Source organism: Homalodisca vitripennis, chromosome 2, assembly GCF_021130785.1.
Source record: "Homalodisca vitripennis isolate AUS2020 chromosome 2, UT_GWSS_2.1, whole genome shotgun sequence".
NCBI classification, from domain to species: Eukaryota; Metazoa; Arthropoda; class Insecta; order Hemiptera; family Cicadellidae; genus Homalodisca; species Homalodisca vitripennis.
This window is the reverse complement of record NC_060208.1, coordinates 220,908,217-220,929,487: the sequence shown is the minus strand read 5'-3', so window position 1 is coordinate 220,929,487 and position 21,271 is coordinate 220,908,217. Positions and strand designations below refer to the sequence as shown.

The 21,271-nt window shown below is 37.0% G+C and overlaps 1 protein-coding gene across 1 annotated transcript in view; it reads left to right on the top strand.

The window, feature by feature from the left end:
• Positions 1-21,271, top strand: part of LOC124355425 (kinesin-like protein KIF2A) — a 145,829-nt gene that overhangs the window by 93,540 nt on the left and 31,018 nt on the right.

Genomic DNA, 21,271 nt, shown 5'->3' with positions numbered 1-21,271 from the left:
AGTTCTAAGAAGGTGCATGTCCTACCGTGGAAATTTATCGTGTTTTTTTATAAACAGATGAAAATAACGGATTGAACGTGTGTTTACTACTCTCGCATTTAACAATGTGTTAGGATACTCGATATCTTTGCAATCTTGATCTCTCCCCCGCAACCATGGTTTTGATAATGAATATTTAACTATGTTTTAGGATACTGGATATCTTTGCAATCTTGATCTCTCCCCCGCAACCATGGTTTTGATAATGAATACTTAACTATGTTTTAGGATACTGGATATCTTTCCAATCTTGATCTCTCCCCGCGCAACCATGGTTTTGATAATGAATACTTAACTATGTTTTAGGATACTCGATATCTTTGCGATCTTGATCTCTCCCCCGCAACCATGGTTTTGATAATGAATACTTAACTATGTTTTAGGATACTCGATATCTTTGCGATCTTGATCTCTCCCCCGCAACCATGGTTTTGATAATGAATATTTAACTATGTGTTAGGATACTGGATATCTTTCCAATCTTGATCTCTCCCCCGAAACCATGGTCTTGATCATGAATACTTAACTATGTGTTAGGATACTGGATATCTTTCCAATCTTGATCTCTCCCCCGCAACCATGGTCTTGATCATGAATACTTAACTATGTTTTAGGCTACTGGATATCTTTGCAATCTTGATCTCTCCCCCGCAACCATGGTCTTGATCATGAATACTTAACTATGTGTTAGGATACTGGATATCTTTGCAATCTTTATCTCTCCCCCACAACCATGGTCTTGATCATGAATACTTAACTATGTGTTAGGATACTGGATATCTTTGCAATCTTGATCTCTCCCCCGCAACCATGGTCTTGATAATGAATACTTAACTATGTGTTAGGATACTGGATATCTTTGCAATCTTGATCTCTCCCCCGCAACCATGGTTTTGATAATGAATACTTAACTATGTGTTAGGATACTGGATATCTTTGCAATCTTGATCTCTCCCCCGCAACCATGGTTTTGATAATGAATACTTAACTATGTGTTAGGATACTGGATATCTTTGCAATCTTGATCTCTCCCCCGCAACCATGGTTTTGATAATGAATACTTAACTATGTGTTAGGATACTGGATATCTTTGCAATCTTGATCTCTCCCCCGCAACCATGGTCTTGATAATGAATACTTAACTATGTGTTAGGATACTCGATATCTTTGCAATCTTGATCTCTTCCCCCGCAACCATGGTCTTGATAATGAATACTTAACTATGTGTTAGGATACTGGATATCTTTGCAATCTTGATCTCTCCCCCGCAACCATGGTTTTGATAATGAATATTTAACTATGTGTTAGGATACTGGATATCTTTGCAATCTTGATCTCTCCCCCGCAACCATGGTTTTGATAATGAATATTTAACTATGTGTTAGGATACTGGATATCATTGCATTCTTGGTTTACTGATAACCTAATGTAATAGCTGAGCTACGTACAAGTTAATTCTTCAGCCAACATATTACTGTAATTATTATATGCACTGTTACATTTATTTTTTATTGATTATTCACGTAGGAATTAAAAAAATATAGTATTTTGCTGTATTTTGTAATATACAGGATTGATAGTCTCAATCTAGTATTCTAAATCAATCTGTCATGAAAATATGAAACTTTATTTGTCTACGCACTAGAGTCAAACAACACCTTGGTTTCTGTTATAAATATTTGAAAATTTTTACCAAAATGAGAATTTTGTGGTTTTTATAACGTTTAGTGAATCACGATTTTGGCCTAGATGTTCAGTTGGCGTAAAGTGGGTTAGTTACTTGAGGACAATGGTCTGAGCCCTCCCCACCTTCTCGTGACAAAGTGAATCTTCCTTCCCATGTGTGATACACCATATGCGAGGTGACGTCAGTGGCCTTCCACGTCAATGCTGTTTTTTATATATTTTTTATTCAAAACAAAATCTTACAATTTTTGTTTTAACAGTATTTTGTTATATAAATTTCTATAGTTATACCAAAGGAACTGATTGGAAGATACTCATTCGAGTGTTTGCATATTCCTAGAATTTTATCCTTGAAACAGAGGGAAAGCACCTTTTGTCACCTGAACTTCAATAGATTGCTACTGGTTATTGCAGTTTTTTTATTTAATAAATTGATTCTGCAAACGCAAATGACCTCGCTTTGTGTATGTCTAATGTACAAATAAGTGTATTAAATTGCTTCATAGTATTCTACTGTTAGAGTTTTGGACCTCAAAACGTTGTTATGAATTTCGATTTACGATGTGCTACGAAGTTTAATTGGCTTGAGCGTGTGGCGGAATCTCGCGCATCAATTGATGACGAAATTAAATTTCTGTCGTGTGTGTCCGATAACTTTCGAACGAGTTGACTTAGAGGGTTGAAATTTGTCATGGAACTCCACATCGGAAACTCTATATCGGAAGTGGAAGTTGTAAGGTCCATTGGGAGTAACTGTCTAGGCCAGGATGATGTCCGCTGTGCGGCAAGCACAAATCCTCCCACACTGATCCGAAAACTGTCAATCAATCTATATACCTGTTTTATTACACACTAGCTGTTTCCTGCTTCTTTGCACGCTTTAGGATGCTTTGCCCGCTTTGTGTGTGAGCACTTCTGGTTCAAGTGAATTATATTCCCAACGCCGATGTTGCCACGATCAAGAAAATCTGTAAAAAGTGTATGGTTATAACCACTGTATACGTACATGTACTTTATTATAAAGTGTTCTAAAACTCAAGCTTGAAGTTCAAACAAGAAATGTATTTTAAAGGCAAATATGCATCAAAACTTAGCGCCTTCACATAGTGTTTGGCTATTTAATATACGTAACTGTCTCGTAATTGCAGTTTATAGTGTGCAGGCGCTTTGATAACTTTTATATTTTACAGCGCCGCCTAGTCGCGACTTATTTATGCCATCAATGGGCATAACATATAAACCTTCTACGTGGATAAATATATATATATATATACATATAAATTTTCACAATGCTCGGTCAAATAGTTTCAGAGTCTATAAAGGACATACAGACAAACATTCATTTATATATTTACATTATTTAATGAGTTAACAATGCTATTTATATCCATACTATGTAACAATTCAAAAACAACGAGCGAACAAACAACAGTGTCTCGAAACTAAATATGGAAAGAGATTATATGGGAATGTCTAGTTTTCCACGATGCACCAGATACTCGTAGTTATTTAGTAACCAGACGGAGAGACTCTGTAGTCTGCGGCATCTCAGATGTCCAAACTGTGCAAAGAATTTGTTTTGAACGTCTTCGTCGCCGACTGTTGTGGATCTAATCAGACGGACGTGGACTCCAGATTCCAGGAGTCAAGTATGTAGCAGTGACGGATTTCGGACGTTGCACTTCACGGAAGTTAAAATGTAGCTAAACTCGACATTTTAAGGAAATCTGGATACTAAAAATCCAAATAATAAATAACGACAGTTACTGAAAACTGTATTTTGACTCAACTATTTTTATTCTACACATAACGAATTGTCAATATAACTGAAAGCAATTTTTCAAAGAAAATTTTGTCTTTATTTAGGTTAGGGGTCAGTTATTAGATAGTAAAACTAGGAAGAGTGCTGTTTCGGCACACAAAGGGGTTCTCGGGGGTAGGCGGACAAAGCTCTCATATGGTTGCCTTTGTGTAAAAATAACTTCTGTATTCTTGTTAGTTTATTTGTAGGGGTCAGTTATTAGATAGTAAAACTAGGAAGAGTGCTGTTGTCGGCACACAAAGGGGTTCTCGGGGGTAGGCGGACAAAGCTCTCATGTGGTTGCCTTTGTGTAAAAATAACTTCTGTATTCTTGTTAGTTTATTTGTAGGGGTCAGTTATTAGATAGTAAAACTAGGAAGAGTGCTGTTGTCGGCACACAAAGGGGTTCTCGGGGGTAGGCGGACAAAGCTCTCATATGGTTGCCTTTGTGTAAAAATAACTTCTGTATTCTTGTTAGTTTATTTGCAGGGGTCAGTTATTAGATAGTAAAACTAGGAAGAGTGCTGTTGTCGGCACACAAAGGGGTTCTCGGGGGTAGGCGGACAAAGCTCTCATATGGTTGCCTTTGTGTAAAAATAACTTCTGTATTCTTGTTAGTTTATTTGCAGGGGTCAGTTATTAGATAGTAAAACTAGGAAGAGTGCTGTTGTCGGCACACAAAGGGGTTCTCGGGGGTAGGCGGACAAAGCTCTCATATGGTTGCCTTTGTGTAAAAATAACTTCTGTATTCTTGTTAGTTTATTTGCAGGGGTCAGTTATTAGATAGTAAAACTAGGAAGAGTGCTGTTGTCGGCACACAAAGGGGTTCTCGGGGGTAGGCGGACAAAGCTCTCATATGGTTGCCTTTGTGTAAAAATAACTTCTGTATTCTTGTTGGTTTATTTGCAGGGGTCAGTTATTAGATAGTAAAACTAGGAAGAGTGCTGTTGTCGGCACACAAAGGGGTTCTCGGGGGTAGGCGGACAAAGCTCTCATATGGTTACCTTTGTGTAAAAATAACTTCTGTATTCTTGTTAGTTTATTTGCAGGGGTCAGTTATTAGATAGTAAAACTAGGAAGAGTGCTGTTGTCGGCACACAAAGGGTTCTCGGGGGTAGGCGGACAAAGCTCTCATATGGTTGCCTTTGTGTAAAAATAACTTCTGTATTCTTGTTAGTTTATTTGTAGGGGTCAGTTATTAGATAGTAAAACTAGGAAGAGTGCTGTTGTCGGCACACAAAGGGGTTCTCGGGGGTAGGCGGACAAAGCTCTCATATGGTTGCCTTTGTGTAAAAATAACTTCTGTATTCTTGTTAGTTTATTTGTAGGGGTCAGTTATTAGATAGTAAAACTAGGAAGAGTGCTGTTGTCGGCACACAAAGGGGTTCTCGGGGGTAGGCGGACAAAGCTCTCATATGGTTGCCTTTGTGTAAAAATAACTTCTGTATTCTTGTTAGTTTATTTGTAGGGGTCAGTTATTAGATAGTAAAACTAGGAAGAGTGCTGTTGTCGGCACACAAAGGGGTTCTCGGGGGTAGGCGGACAAAGCTCTCATATGGTTGCCTTTGTGTAAAAATAACTTCTGTATTCTTGTTAGTTTATTTGCAGGGGTCAGTTATTAGATAGTAAAACTAGGAAGAGTGCTGTTGTCGGCACACAAAGGGGTTCTCGGGGGTAGGCGGACAAAGCTCTCATATGGTTGCCTTTGTGTAAAAATAACTTCTGTATTCTTGTTGGTTTATTTTGCAGGTTATTAACTCCCTTGCTCTTGGTTTATTAATTTTGCACTCTGAATGTAAGAAATGCAATATTTTTTTCAAAAAGTAAAGTAGAAATATTACCGGTAATACATTGTCTTAAAATTTAATTCTCCAATGAAAAATTTTCTATTTTAAATCAAACTGATTTGAATCTCATTATAAGTTTTCTTGCAATCACAAATATTGATTTATTTTGGTATCAAAATTATCTCCGTGGGTTCTCTATCTCCACATATTTATTGTACAGTGTTTGGTAGCAATTTTAAAGTATATACTGTTATATACTACAATACTATTATATCGAAGGAATTATAAGAAACAATTTAGGAGTATTCAGTAAAGTATGATTTTAAATCAGTACGAGTACATTTTGCACTCGAACACTGAAAGTACCGGGTACATATAGAAGCAACTAGGAATAAATAGTAAGACATGCCCTTACTGTCATAGTTGTTGCGAGGCCTTAAAATATATAGCGTTTTGAACTAAATTGAATTATATGTGCCGTGCTGTGTATTTTGTTATTTAAAAATAGTTGTAAAGTTTAAATTTATTTATTTTATTATAATTGATTTCAAAGTTCCATCATAAATATTATTTTTAGTCAAAAATAGACTATTAGGTGATCTTTTTATTTTGAAATAAAATGCTCTTGGTGGTACAGGTCCCGTTCGCCTCCCTCCCCCCCCCCCCCCGACGGTGCGCCCCTGATCGTGTACTAGTGTTACACGTCAATAAGACATGAGTAAGCGTTCTGCAATAGGTGCTGGAATTAGATACCTAAATAAGTCTCTTGCTTGCTTACTTTACTTTATTCTACTATAGTTGACTTAAATATTTTCGTGCAGTTTTTAGTCTTGAACATATAGTAATTAACTTTTAATTAAACTGAAATTATGTATTTTCAAAGAAATGTAGAAGTTCTATCGCAACTCACTATAACAAAGATAGTCTTCATTAGTAAACTGTGGATGGATATTAAATAATAGCAAACGTTATTGTAGTGCCAACTGACTTATGGACTATATGATGGATGTTTTTATACTTCTACTATTACAAGTAAAATCGTAATGTCCATAAGGTAAATATCTACAAAATGAGACTTATTGTTAAGTTTCAGTACCTTACTAGCTGTTAGCACAATAATTTAGTAATTGAATAAACGTTTTTTTTTTAGTTAGATCCATATTAGATTTGATTTACATAACACTAGGGTGCATCTGATGAACAATGAGAATGCCTATTCATCCAGACTGCATTTGATTCTGCAGGCTAGCTGTCGCGGATGTTCAAACGACGCACAACAGCTCGTTATGATATTCTAGGATTTCTTAACAATTACGTGGACTCTAAGTTCCAGGAGTCAAGTCTGTAATAGCGTCAGGGTTCTGACGCTGCACAAAGCGTGGAAGGTGTAATTGAGCTAAATTCAACTTCCGTGCGACAATTATGATTTCTGAGGACGTTTAGCCTAAGAGTGTCAAGAATTATTGAACACATGAACTGTTTCCTGTTTCTACATCGAATTGAATTGATTAGGTTTTGTTGGTTCCATTGATTTTCCTCGTTGTTAGATCCGTAGATATGATGTTTGGTCGGCATCTTACAGAGGTTAGTTCCAAGTTTGTATCTATGGTCGCCATCAAAGGTAACATACGAGATACTATACAAAAGTAAAGTGTTTGATGGCACTGCTCCATGTATTGACATCAGTTCTAACTTATATGATCCCTTATGATCACTTAGCGTTCGTGTCCCTGTGCCCTTGTTGTCTGAGGCCAGTCACCGTATTTGGTGTAGCGGTATCGCCCAGCCTCGGCCTCCCAGTCCCGCGGCGCGCCGACCTTCACGCGCCGTTTGAGCCGCTCTTCATTGATCCTTCAAGGCACATGTTGAGACCTGAACAACGTGTGTGCACAACAGCATGAACACAATTAAAGAAAGTTATAAAGGCAACTGACTGTTATCCTTTACAGAAATAGACAATTTCCAAGTAGGAGTGAGTGATCTAAATACAAATGAGCGAATTAATAGAAATTGTAATAGTCTTGGTATTATACCATGCCCAATGTCATGGTATGTAGAATGCTTATAGGTTGCATGAACATTGTGAATATCAGTAAAGTGTTATATCAAATTGTATTGGCAATGTGTTGTTGATTCGTGTGTCACCCAATTGTTATTCCTTTTGCAACGAAAAAAGATTAGAGGAAATAGTTGAATAAGTATTGTGAAGTTTTATTTATAATTAGAAATTCAAATAATAGTCAAAGTAATAAAATATTGACAACCACATTGTGACGAAACAAGTAAATATTTCATACACGTTGGGTAGAGGCCTACAGAACGAACTTATTTCTGATGGAGAGTTTGCATTTAATAAAATAGGTTCTTGTATAGCAAAGTAATGCGTATAATTTACAACAAAACTTTATTGCGTTGTGTTTATGTACTATACACATGTTGATGTGTATAGTATATGGAGTAGATCTATATATTCAGAGTATAAACAAACGGGTCAGTTATAAACTGGTAAGTTACATACTCTGTAGTTAAACTAGATAATGTTGACTAGTAGCTAATGTAAACTTTTTAAACGTTTAATAGTGATAATGTATCATATCTTGATCTTGGTGTATCTTATCTTGATCTTGATGTAACTTATCTTGATCCTGATGTATCTTATCTTGATCTTGATGTAACTTATCTTGATCTTGGTCTTATCTATATTGATTTATGTAATATTAGAATGATCTGTGGGTTTATCGATTGTGGAGCGGCAGCGGGAGCCATATGGGCCAGATAACTCGTCACCCGCGCCCGCAGTAAACTGACGAACACTGTGCACACGGCAGTACGGGTAATTCACTAGCAATTACATCGCGTACGCAAGAGCAATAGCGGAGTAGTAAAAGTGGGTTATTAGGGGTTGACCTAGGCTGTAAGCTCAAGAATAATGGAGTTAGTAGTGGTTTATCGCTTGTGGAGCGGCAGCGGGAGCCATATGGGCCAGATAACTCGTCATCCACGCCCGCAGTAAACTGATGAACACTGTGCACACGGCAGTACGGGTAACTCACTAGCAATTACATCGCGTACGCAATAGCAATAGCGGAGTAGTAAAAGTGGGTTATTAGGGGTTGACCTAGGCTGTAAGCTCAAGAATAATGGAGTTAGTAGGGGTTTATCGATTGTGGAGCGGCAGCGGGAGCCATATGGGCCAGATAACTCGTCATCCACGCCCGCAGTAAACTGATGAACACTGTGCACACGGCAGTACGGGTAACTCACTAGCAATTACATCGCGTACGCAATAGCAATAGCGGAGTAGTAAAAGTGGGTTATTAGGGTTGACCTAGGCTGTAAGCTCAAGAATAATAGAGTTAGTAGGGGTTTATCGATTGTGGAGCGGCAGCGGGAGCCATATGGGCCAGATAACTCGTCATCCACGCCCGCAGTAAACTGATGAACACTGCGAACACGGCAGTACGGGTAACTCACTAGCAATTACATCGCGTACGCAATAGCAATAGCGGAGTAGTAAAAGCGAGTTAGTAAAGGTTGATCTAGGAAGTAAGCTCAAGATTAATAGAGTTAGTAGGGGTTTATCTATTATGGAGCGCCAGCGGGAGCCATATGGGCCAGATAACTCGTCATCCACGCCCGCAGTAAACTGTCGAACACTGTGCAACACGGCAGTACGGGTAACTCACTAGCATTACATCGCGTACGCAATAGCAATAGCGGAGTAGTAAAAGCGAGTTAGTAAAGGTTGATCTAGGAAGTAAGCTCAAGATTAATAGAGTTAGTAGGGGTTTATCGATTATGGAGCGCCAGCGGGAGCCATATGGGCCAGATAACTCGTCACCCACGCCCGCAGTAAACTGTCGAACACTGCGAACACGGCAGTACGGGTAACTCACTAGCATTACATCGCGTACGCAATAGCAATAGCGGAGTAGTAAAAGTGAGTTAGTAAAGGTTGACCTAGGCTGTAAGCTCAAGAGTAATAGAGTTAGTAGGGGTTTATCGATTATGGAGCGGCAGCGGGAGCCATATGGGCCAGATAACTCGTCACCCACGCCCGCAGTAAACTGATGAACACTGTGCACACGGCAGTACGGGTAACTCACTAGCATTACATCGCGTACGCAATAGCAATAGCGGAGTAGTAAAAGTAAGTTAGTAAAGGTTGACCTAGGCTGTAAGCTCAAGAGTAATAGAGTTAGTAGGGGTTTATCGATTATGGAGCGGCAGCGGGAGCCATATGGGCCAGATAACTCGTCACCCACGCCCGCAGTAAACTGATGAACACTGTGCACACGGCAGTACGGGTAACTCACTAGCATTACATCGCGTACGCAATAGCAATAGCGGAGTAGTAAAAGTAAGTTAGTAAAGGTTGACCTAGGCTGTAAGCTCAAGAGTAATAGAGTTAGTAGGGGTTTATCGATTATGGAGCGGCAGCGGGAGCCATATGGGCCAGATAACTCGTCACCCACGCCCGCAGTAAACTGTCGAAGATGGTGTGCAGGGAGCCACGGGTAGAAAAACTCACAACGACTTATGTTGCGTTCAATTTCAGTGTTATTTTGGTTGTTTCTCAAAAGCCTACTTTCATTTTAATCTTTCTTTAAACGATATCATTTGTTGTCCTTAAACTTTATTGATTGTATCTTGAATTCATTACTATAATGTTAAAGACTATAACATACTTCCTTTGAGTGGGTATATATTAACAAGAATATATTCTACAAAATAATTGTTATTTGTGCCTATTTTCTTGATAAAAACTGCATCTTTATTTAAAATAAGGTTGAATACGAGTCGTGCTAGTTTTATTGAGAAATATCTATAGCATTTCTTTCAGTAAACTGTATTTCAATGAGATCTCCGCTTTTGGCATTAACTATTTGGTAAGTTATGTCTCACGTATAAAAAAAGTTTGATAAAAATACTTAACTACCTACTTATTTTCAAGTTCTTAAGTTCTTCAAGGTCTGGTGGTGTTTTCATTGTTAATGAAATGTCTCGAAGTAAGTCCTAAGTGCGATTAAAGTTCATTCCTACTGCAAAATATTAATGAATTATAAATTTACCTTCGGAATTTCCTCACTGTTGCGGCGTTACAACGCGTTTCGTTAACATTGTGACACCTTCTGGTGTCCATTATCGTTTCGTTGTAAAAGCACACGACACAAAAACGCTTAAACACAAGTCTCTATTACGCGGTGGCCACATGTTTGCGCGTGCTTTACCGTTGTGTAGCAATGTTCTTTGGAAGGTGTTCCTTAAAACGGCTTTTGAATTATCTACCCGTTTCTTCGAGATAATGTTGGAGTAATCACAGCGAGTACTGTATTATATAAATACCGCTGCCGTCAAAATATCGGCGTAGGGGTTGTACAGAGATTTACAACTATCAGATTTTATTTACAGTATTATAAACCACAGTGTATCCACGTATTGTGTGGTTCAGAGTATTGCCATATGTCAGTCATACGTTGTACCGTCGCAATGGTATGGAACATCAGAAGGTAAATTTATAAATCATCAACTGATCAACTTGATCAGAGTATAAGAGTTAGTGTATAGACTCTAGAGAATGAATCAGCAAACTGGCACAACTCAAAAAACGTCAATTTCTGACTTGTCAGACTTTATTTGCTGGTGCACGACTTGTACATTTTGGAATAAAATAAATTGTATTGAAATTTAAATTGAATCAGTATGTTTAGTTAATCTTTAAAATTATAGACATTCAGAATAAATGGATTGGATCAATATTTACCGTAAAGTGTACTTTAAGGGTTGAACATGTGTGAGCAGGTTTCTGCTGATTCTCTAGTGACCGTTGCTGCCAAACCCTCCACACTGTCCACCCCGGTCCGACGAACCAGATCGAACCGGTTTTGCTTGAAGTCAGGGCGGAAAAAATTTTCGGTCAACGATTCCTTACACTATCGATCCTGGTGGGCCGCACATTGGTTACCGTGTGCTTGCGACCGAGTTGGTAAACCAAGGCGGACAATGAGAGGACGATGACCGCCAGGTCGGTGTGATCTGCAAGTGGCGGGATGCGGATAGAATTACACCCAGCTCATTCTGGCATAGGTTCACCACAATACGTTCATAGTTCCACCACAATATGTTCATATGTCCACCGCAATACGTTCATAGGTCCACCACAATACGTTAATAGGCCACCACAATACGTTCATAGGTCCACCGCAATACGTTCATAGGTCCACCGCAATACGTTCGGTGTCATCCACAACTCACTGTAGCTGGTCGGTCGTCCAATTACTGCAGCTAGATGATCAAGGTGCTCACCAGCTCCTGCAACGAGCTCCTCGTGGGTCACCTACATGGGATGATCAGAAACCTCGGAAAGAAAGAGTGGGACTGTTCAGAGCCGAGCAAAGTCGGAATGTGCGGCTGATCAGCGACGTCAGTTCGGAACGGTTCTGATTTATATTATCTATTACGAATTAATGAGTCGTTTTGTATCCGAACATACACGAAAAACATAGAAATTATACATTATTACTTATTATTAATTAATTATATTAATATTGAACTTTCTTTGTTCCTCCAAAGACACTTGACAAAATGTGAGAAGATGCACAACGAATAAAGTGTTATATTTTGCTTATAGGCTTAAAACGGCGGCCATGTATTTTTTATTCCATTGGAAAGGTATTAAAATTAACAGAACAAAGCAACACATTCATATGCATAACTGCAACATATTTTAATACAGAGTCTTTAATTGGTAGTAAAGAGATAATTAGTTAAGCTACAAAAGTTGTAATAAAGAGCTATAGAATTTTGAGAGTAGGGCTCTTTTTAACCTCCTGCATGTTAAATCCACCCTTAATTTTTTTTCTGGTTACGCCACTGCAACGAACGAGGTGTCTTTGTTACATTAGACTTCCTTACGTCTTCATGGGTCTTTCTATACGACGTTGTATTGGTTTATTTGTATGTATACGAAGTTAATTACATATTATTAATTGCGTTTAAAATTAAGGTTTAATGAAATCAATGTAATTGTGCTGCATCCAGCTTGAAAATGTAATTTAAATATATATATATATATATATATATTTCTGTACCAAACTACCGAAAGGTACTCAGACTATAAGCTGAAACCCCATTTTAATAGGTTTGCCAGATACTGAACTAAATTAAATCCAGAAGAGTGTGGAGCGAAAACGCGTGGGAATGCTCAATACACGGGCTATCTGTAAGTTGGCAGGAGGGGCCCTTTTTCTCCGAGGTTTCTGATCAGCCCATGTGAATGACCCAAGAGGAGCTCGTGCTCTTGCAGCCTTTGCATTTCCTCGTTGGCTGATAACAGTCGCGTCTGTCACTATTGTTTGGAGCGGCCCGAATCGGACGGTGAAGATAAGGAGCGCAAGAGCTTCTACTTATCAGTTCCATCAGATAATAAAACAGGTTCACTCACCTTTGGACCCGGACCTCAGTTACATGAAGTAGTATTGTCACACACTGATTCGTGTACTCAACTGCTTATATTTTGCGTGTTCGAATTTAGTTTGTTCACATTTAAATGGTACAAAATATTAAGATAACAGTGCTTTATCTGTAGTATAGTGCAGATAGCAAAGACAAAGTTATTATCTACAGCTAGTGCAATATGAATATACTTTATGTTATATGGCAATTAAAGTTGTATGTTTGTGATTTATTTCAGTCTAAAGCCGTTAAAAAATTGGAGCGAAACTTTTACAAACCATAGTCATTATAAATATGACTGGATTTTTGTAATACAATAATGGTATTAGTAAATTTAAAATTGGCGCCATTTGTAATTACGGTCTCTAGTTTACGGTGCGGTAGGGTGGGGTTGTACAAGTGAAAGTGCGTTGGCGACTTTTAACAATGAATTACCGACTGTTATAAAACCCAACTTATTGAACAAAGCTGTAAATGTTTGCACTTAGATACTGGAAACTGATTGGCATCCTTGACATTGTGATATGACATTTTCACCGTGATACAAGTATAAAAAAGATAAATTCTTTCCAAACTACAGTCCGTAAAACAACATTTCTACCACGGAAAACGTATTAAAACAATGATTCTGAAATGTTAGCTCTTAGGCAACTTTTCTTCTCCGTAACTGATCCTCTTTACAGTTCCCGCGAAAACTCCCTCTACTATACGATTCGCCTTTTATTGGTTGGATATAAAGTCACGTGACATTGCGTGGTTTCTCCCCCCTCCCACGTCTTTATATTCCAAATCAGGTCTAAAGGAATCATATTTATATTGTCACTCCTCGATTTTTATTTCCAAAAAGTTTGAACACCTGCAACTTGGCAGTATTTATTTTTAAATACATATTTTCCACCTTATAATGTAAAAAATTCATAAATCTTGCAAAATATAGTATTTTTTATAAAATAATACGATTCGTTACTAGGTCCAAGAATGTACTGTACAATATTAAAGAAAGAAAGAAACTTTATTTCTCACAAATAAAAATTACAGATACCATTTTTATAAAATTTTACAGACTAACCAAAAAACATTACATTTACTTACACATAAACAATACATATGTACATATGCAACTAAAACTACTATAACACTATCACTATGAGAAATAAAGAGAAAAAAACTCCAAGGCAAAGCCTGTTTGGAGTAATAAATATCATAAAACTAGCAGCTTTACAAACAGTACAGTAATATTTTTAGTAAAACTTATTTATTTTTACTCTACATGAAATTCGTGATAAACACTACTAAATTAATAAAAAAATCTTAACTATACATAAAATTATCAACTAAGCCTAAATGTAACAAATTAAACAAATAAACATGGAGAACACAAGTAGAAACATAAATTAAATTATGCATTATTATCATTATTGGAAACAGATTACAAGGAAAGGAAACAATCTCATTTTAAACATTAATTTTAAAAAGTACTTCTTCAATATCCTTCATTGACAATAGCCACTTTTTAAGCTGTTTTAGAAAAATATTAATTGAATATTGACTCTTTATATGCTGTGGTAACAGATTAAAAAGTTTTGGTGCTAAATAAATAAAAGCTTTTGTAAAGAAAGTATTTGAAGGTTTTGGTACTAATGATATACAACATTAGAGTTCCGAAAACTGTTTACTTCTGTTTGTTTATTGTTCTTATACATTAAAAGATGTGACATTAATCTGTGTGAAAATTGCGTAGTAAACCATCAATCATTTACGTCGTCTGCCCGATTGACACGCTCTACAATCATTGTAATTGGTTACCGATAATAATGAGAGGCCAACCCCAGTTACCAACCCGTTTGTTTCCTTTCGCTCGTAAACCGGGAGTAAACAGTGGAAAGCAGGCCAATCGGCTGGAAACCCCGATTTCCAGGAAATGTGTCTACTTCTACAATATATTAAGTAGTCGCAGTGATCAGAATTATCTTTACAGATAATGTTAATAAAACTTGATGTTTCCAGGAAATCGAAATATTTGGGAGTGGGTTTTGGGTCTTTTTCGTTTAAGGGCCAGCACCTTACAAACATACTATACCTGACTGACAGTGCATTTAATAGTTTTTTTTTTTTATTAGTTCGTAGGGCAGTAGTCCAGGTTCTTCTACTTCTAGTATAAACTCGTCTTATCTTATCAATGATAAACACGCGCCGCTTATCTTTTGCCTGTAATGAAACTCGCGTTAGTTCTGTCTAGTTTTTCTTGTTCAATAAAGTGTGGTGAGTTGATCTGGGCTTGGACTTTGCAAGCTCAGTTAATTTTTTTTTCTAAAACAGCAAGCAGCGCAAAGCGCTGCGCAGCGGGCAATTATCGCGTGATCTGAATTTTGAATAGGCAAGCTAGGGTCTTTTGTGCTGGCCCTTAAACGAAAAAGACCCTAGGTTTTTATTATTGTTTCGTAATATTGATTATTTGTGGCATTGCTTTCCTATTATTATTTTTAGATTTCAATTTATGTGTTACTACATACGTGTTGTATGTTTGGGTGAATGCAAGAAAGATCCCTTTTAATGTGATATAGTCTGACAAAAATGAATACATTGTTGGGTCATTTAGCATTAAGCATATTGTTTAGACGAAAGTCATTGCTACTGTAGGTAGAAATACCTGTGCAACTGGGAGTTAGTCGACCACCATATTGAGCATCTTGTACTTATCTTCTCGGGCAGAATTTGTGACATAATTGAGTGAAAATACTTCTTTATTGAGGCGAATATATGGACCTTATAAGTCCATTCTTACCTCACAATTCAAAATATATAACTAAAGTTTTTTAGAACATATATTTATCTTTAGCCATACTAAAACTAAAAGAACCCTTACAAAGAATAATGGCTTCTATATGTACAACTAAACTTAACTATAGTTACATTATCCAATAATACAAAGGGAATATTTACAAGTTTGTTGGGAATAAATATAAAAAAACCAAAATTTTACTTATTTGCTTCCATATAAGGAAGCACACAACACACATAACTCCAGATCACGTTTGCCGGACATTTCTTTCTACAGTCACCCGTTCCGGAAAATGCTTTTTCACCGCCATCTCAAATGCAGCTGAGGGGCTGGAGAGTGGAGATGGGCTCTGGTCATTCACTTGGTATGATTTGCACGCCGCGGTTTATTCACGCTGTAATGAAAGAGTGCGGCCGGGGCCGTGGTGAGTGTTGCTCCTTCTCCTTTGAATTTGTCCTGCATTAGCATTATAACGATATATGTAGCTCGGTATAGGCTGCCTCCTTATTAGCTTATTATATAAGATATAGCTAGTAATTGGCTTCGTGCAAGGTTTTACGTGGGAGATTGACCAAAATTAGACAATTGATTGTTTGAATATAAATTCGGGTTCCGTTCTAGAACCGATTAAACGAGATCGATTAACAAATAGGTTACCGGTAACCGGCTTCTTTGTCATATGTCACACTCATATACAATAAAAATGTACTATAATATTGTAATATTATTAACACTTTAAACACTAAGATTAGTCTTTGCACTGTGAAAAACATTTCTTGAGAAGAACATTTTAAAGAGCTTTGCATTCTCTTAGAGTATGATAATAATAGGTCCATATAAAGGAAACAAGATTTTTCCGTGCAGTTAAACAAAAAGTCAGTAACACAACGTTTCGAGATCTGCAATCTGATCTCTTCTTTAGGTAAATAACTAACCTAACATATAATTACAAACTAGGTTAAAATAAACATACCAGAGCGTTGTGACACGCGTATGTCAGGAATCACAACCACTGTGTTTGTGTGTCAACTTCACTAACTCTAAAACATGCACTTCATAAAAAACTAAATATTAAAACTAAACTACAGAATACAGGTCACAATGCGTCTGCATTCGTCGACCAACCACCTACGACTGCTTACCTGAAGAAGAAATCAGATTGTAGATCTCGAAACATAGTTTTAGTGATTTTTTGTTTCCCTGAACGATGGCAAATGTCCGGAAAATCCTGTTTCCTTCACAATCCTTCCATCGTAAAAAATAAACTTCAACAAAGATCCATGTAATTGTAACATGACATTGTTGAGTGTGTTTAAGTGTCAGTTAATTTTGTTATCTGATCGATTTATTAAGGTAGTTGTGGCTCATTTTCTCCGTATTGATAAACAACAAATGGCGGCACTCCCAGCATCGTACGATGTACAAGCCGTAGTCGCCGACATTCAGCTGGCGTTGTGAGGTTGCCAGGTTTCTCGCGTAAATACGGAAAAATAATTCCTAAAATGGAGCTAGGGAGAGAGGAAGAGAGGGCCTTGACACGCGCTCGTGTCCCAGACCTTCACGGCGCGGAGTCGGGACAATTGGGAGCGCGGTGGAGGAAGAAGCTGTGCAGCCAATTGAGTGGCAGTGTCGCGGTATGGCCTGGTGCTGTCCATGTTGGCGGACCGCGGATGTGCAGGACAAGTGTGCTAGTGCCGGTGCTGGAAACAATAGTTCCACAGCGGAATACCAACCCAGAGGTGGCGAAGGTTTGGACTGCTCCCAAGGTAGGGCTGCTTTGAAAAAAGGATGGATGCTTAATGGCTGTTTTATTATTGTTATTGGTATTGTTTACGTTCTTCTTTTACCATAGTTTTGTGAACCCCATCTACATTATGGCACCAAATAGTGAGTGAAAGGTACTCTTAACATGAAGGTACATGATTGTTTCGCAGGTATAACTTACGTATTTTCGCACTCATTACCCTGCATCACAACAAGTCCATCACAAGCATCTCCTTATACTATACACAAAAGGCTCAAATGACTTTCGAATGATCTAAATTTTAAAGGACGATGTGTCGGAGCTCTGAGATCGTAGAACGAAATCCTTTAACGAGTAACAACAAGTTGTGTCAAATTTGTGTGTGGTTTCATAGTACCTTTTGTTGGATGTCTTCTAAGATGTCACTAGTTGCTGTTGGATAAACTAAGAACTTTTAGACGTAGTCATGAAGTCTGAATGCCAATCAATCCTTTTTTGACTGAGCAACAGTGGTGCAAAATGATGAAGCCCTACAATAATTTCGCAACGTTAACACGGATATTGAACCTTATCCAGTTTAATACTGCACTATTCTTAGTACTGTCACGTTAAATTTCAACAAAATCGCACACAGTAAATATTGGTTGATTGTAGTAGGCTACGTCTATTTAAACTATTAGTATTTATAATATTTACTATTAGGATGATTCCATAAAGTCACACGTAAGTAATCGCTGTATTTTCTTTCCTCTTGCCATGATCTTCAGGTTAAGAATTATATCGATCCCTTATGAGGCCCGCTACATCGCATCGCTGTTTTCTTCGGCTCTCGAAGACGTTGCACTTTGTGTCTGCTGTAGAAATGGGTACACAATTAAACAGTTTGAAAGGATAATAGCGTTTCGGACATTTGCCATCGTTATATGTTACATAATGTATAACGCAACGTTTCACGGGATTAAAATGTATCATCTTCGTCAGGTGAGGATATAATAATTTTATGAAATAACAAAGAAAAAAACAGTGAAAGAAAAACGTATCCGAAAAATGCTTCGAGTCCAGACAAGAGAAAATGAACCCAGGCGTTGTCGCTGCATAGGATTGCAAGTCACGAATTCAAGTCACGAACACGACAATTCAAGAGCACTATCGCACGTCACAACAGCATAGGCGAAAGTGGGAGACTGCATTAAGAAACCTTAAACAAAGAACTAAACAGTTGTTTCACAACCGTTGTAACAACGGTTGTGCTACTCGACAGTTGTGTGAAACATGTAATGGAGTAGTTGTTGGCCTTACTAGGCGACGTGAACTTCTAACAACGAAAACTATGCTGCTAGTCGGCGACTATTGGGTGAAATTAATTTTTTAGTATGGCTAAGGGACTGCTTACTAGTCGAGTAGATGTGCCTGCTACCCGTTATGGTAGCATTACGATTTTTTAAGCTAAAGTGTACAGATCAATGCATTTAATTACGTAATATTACCCTAGTTTGGTGTACAGTATAATGCTGTACACAAACTCGCTTGAGTTCGCCTATTACTTCAGATTGTTGTCCACTTTAGTTCCCGTCCTTGCCACTGTCGAATCTATTTGCCATGTTTTCATGAGGGGGAGGATTTATTCATTTAAATTAAACACATTTTCATTGCATTATATGGTTTGAATTCTTTGCTTGCGCCATCCACTTGTATAGGTTTAATACTTTAATTACGGGATAGATTGAAATAAGAATTGTCCTGAAATGTAAACAGCCATGTCAGTCTCTTTTCATTTTCAACACATCCGTGCATTTGGCCAAGGGTGACGGTGGAGCTAAAGATGTTAGTAATTTTGAAATGTAGGCCTAATCGTGTAAAATTTCGACATCATTTCTTTTTTGTTAGTGTGACAAAACGATAAATATAATCAAACATATAAACAGATTTTATTTGTGTGTTACTAAACGCTTTGTTTATAGGTACAGGTTAACTCGCCATCAATAAGAAGATTTAATAATCCATGAAGTGCCCGAGTTAAGGCCTTATCAGCCAGATGTTATTTTATCTTATCTGAACTATCCTTATCGCTTCTTTGCCACTGATTGCGGAAAATCTTAAATTAGCTTGGTAGGTGTATACCTTCTTTCTATATAATATTGGAGGCAAATATCACTGACTAATTGGATACGAAATATCCGTAACTAAGAAAGTATTTACACGCTATTATTAAGACATTAAAATTGCCATTAGGGTTTCGCATGAGTTCTATAGATACGTTCGGTACAAGTTTGTTTGCATGTTTGCATAACAAAACGCGAGAACTCGTGGAAAACCACGGTACCACCCTATGTAAACATTGGGAACAAAGGATTGCAAAGTGAGAACGTTTGCATACAATATTATGAATGTAATAGTTTTCGTTAATGCCAACATTTTGACCCACGAGTGTATAGGTCTAATGCAGTGGGGAGAGTCAGGGTGCAATAACGGTGATTTATGGAATATCTCGGTTTTTAGGATGTTTGGGAACTGGTCGACAAGGAACTAAAGATTCCTGCCAATCTTACGATATAACCGCAACGAATCTGTAGTAACTTATAAACATACAACCGTGCTCATCAACAGAAAGACGCAATACAATGGTTCCTTTATCATCATTTTTATCATATCAATCATTATATTTTCTAAGGATTGCGGACCATGAGAATGATTGTGGAAAATATTTAATAAGATTGAAAGGTATAACTTGTGAACAAGCTTTAATTAGTCATCAATATACACTAGATATAAGAAAATTAATGTTTTTAATGTTAATTATAATAATAATGTTAATAATTTAATTTTCCTAGTGATTTTGGACTATAAAGTGTGTGTAAACTCTTAAATATAATTATTTTTAATGTATAAAATTTAGACCAAAATGAAAAATAATTGTTGTTAGAAAAAAATATTAATTTTATATTTTTTCATGTTTTTCTTTGCGTTTCATAATCCATCATTGCTCTAAAAACTAACGATTCGTGAAGAACACTGTTTTTTGTCTTTGTATGGATGAGTGTATATATATATATATATATATATGTTTATATAAGTTACTCTTCTTACCTTCAACATTTTTAACACTGTGTTTTGTGTTGAATATTTTCAACTGTGTAGAGAAAATTTACTTTTGGTGTGGCATTACACAATCTGAGTTACAAAATTATTAATTTGCGGTGTGGTACATAGAAAATATGTACTATAATGGTTTGTTTTAATTTATCAAAAGACCCCCTAACATTTAAAAATTTATTTCAGTCTGTTGTATGTTATGAAGACCCAAGACACCAGTTTTTACCCGAACACTGTACAATATCGTCATTGTTATTTTATCACAGTCTAGGAGGTGACCTGGATTGAAGCCGTTCTCTTCCCAAGCGATTAACATAAATGCTCTCACAGTCACTCATTGTCTTCTGCCTTCCTCTCTCCAACCACTTACAGTCAGCTTTCAGTATCTAGTGTGAATCGATAAAGCAGTTTATGACGGAACATTGTCTATTGGTTAGCTTTAATGGTACGTTAATTAATTACAATACAACTTAAACATCCATAGTTTGTCTAGTAAATAAACACGTAAAATTTTTACTTAACACAGATCCTTTATCAGTGATTAGAAGAATCAATAGCATCATAATCAACCATCAATGAACTAATACATCGCTCAGTCAAAAATATTTGATTTGCTAAACAAGATTTCTGTTGAAAAATGTTACCGCTGTTTAGTATAATACTGAATGACAGCTGATTGGCGTTAAATAGAATGGCTAGTTTTTTCTTTAAAAGTATGGCTTTTCTCATTTTGTTTTTTTTTTTAGTACAAGTGTTTAGTTCTGGGTACAAGTTATCCATATTTCGTGAAAGCTCCTAGTAAGAAATTAAATATATGCCGGCAATTTGACAGAACTGATTTATTTTTCACTGAACCCTTAGATTTTTTCCAGTATGTATAAGTT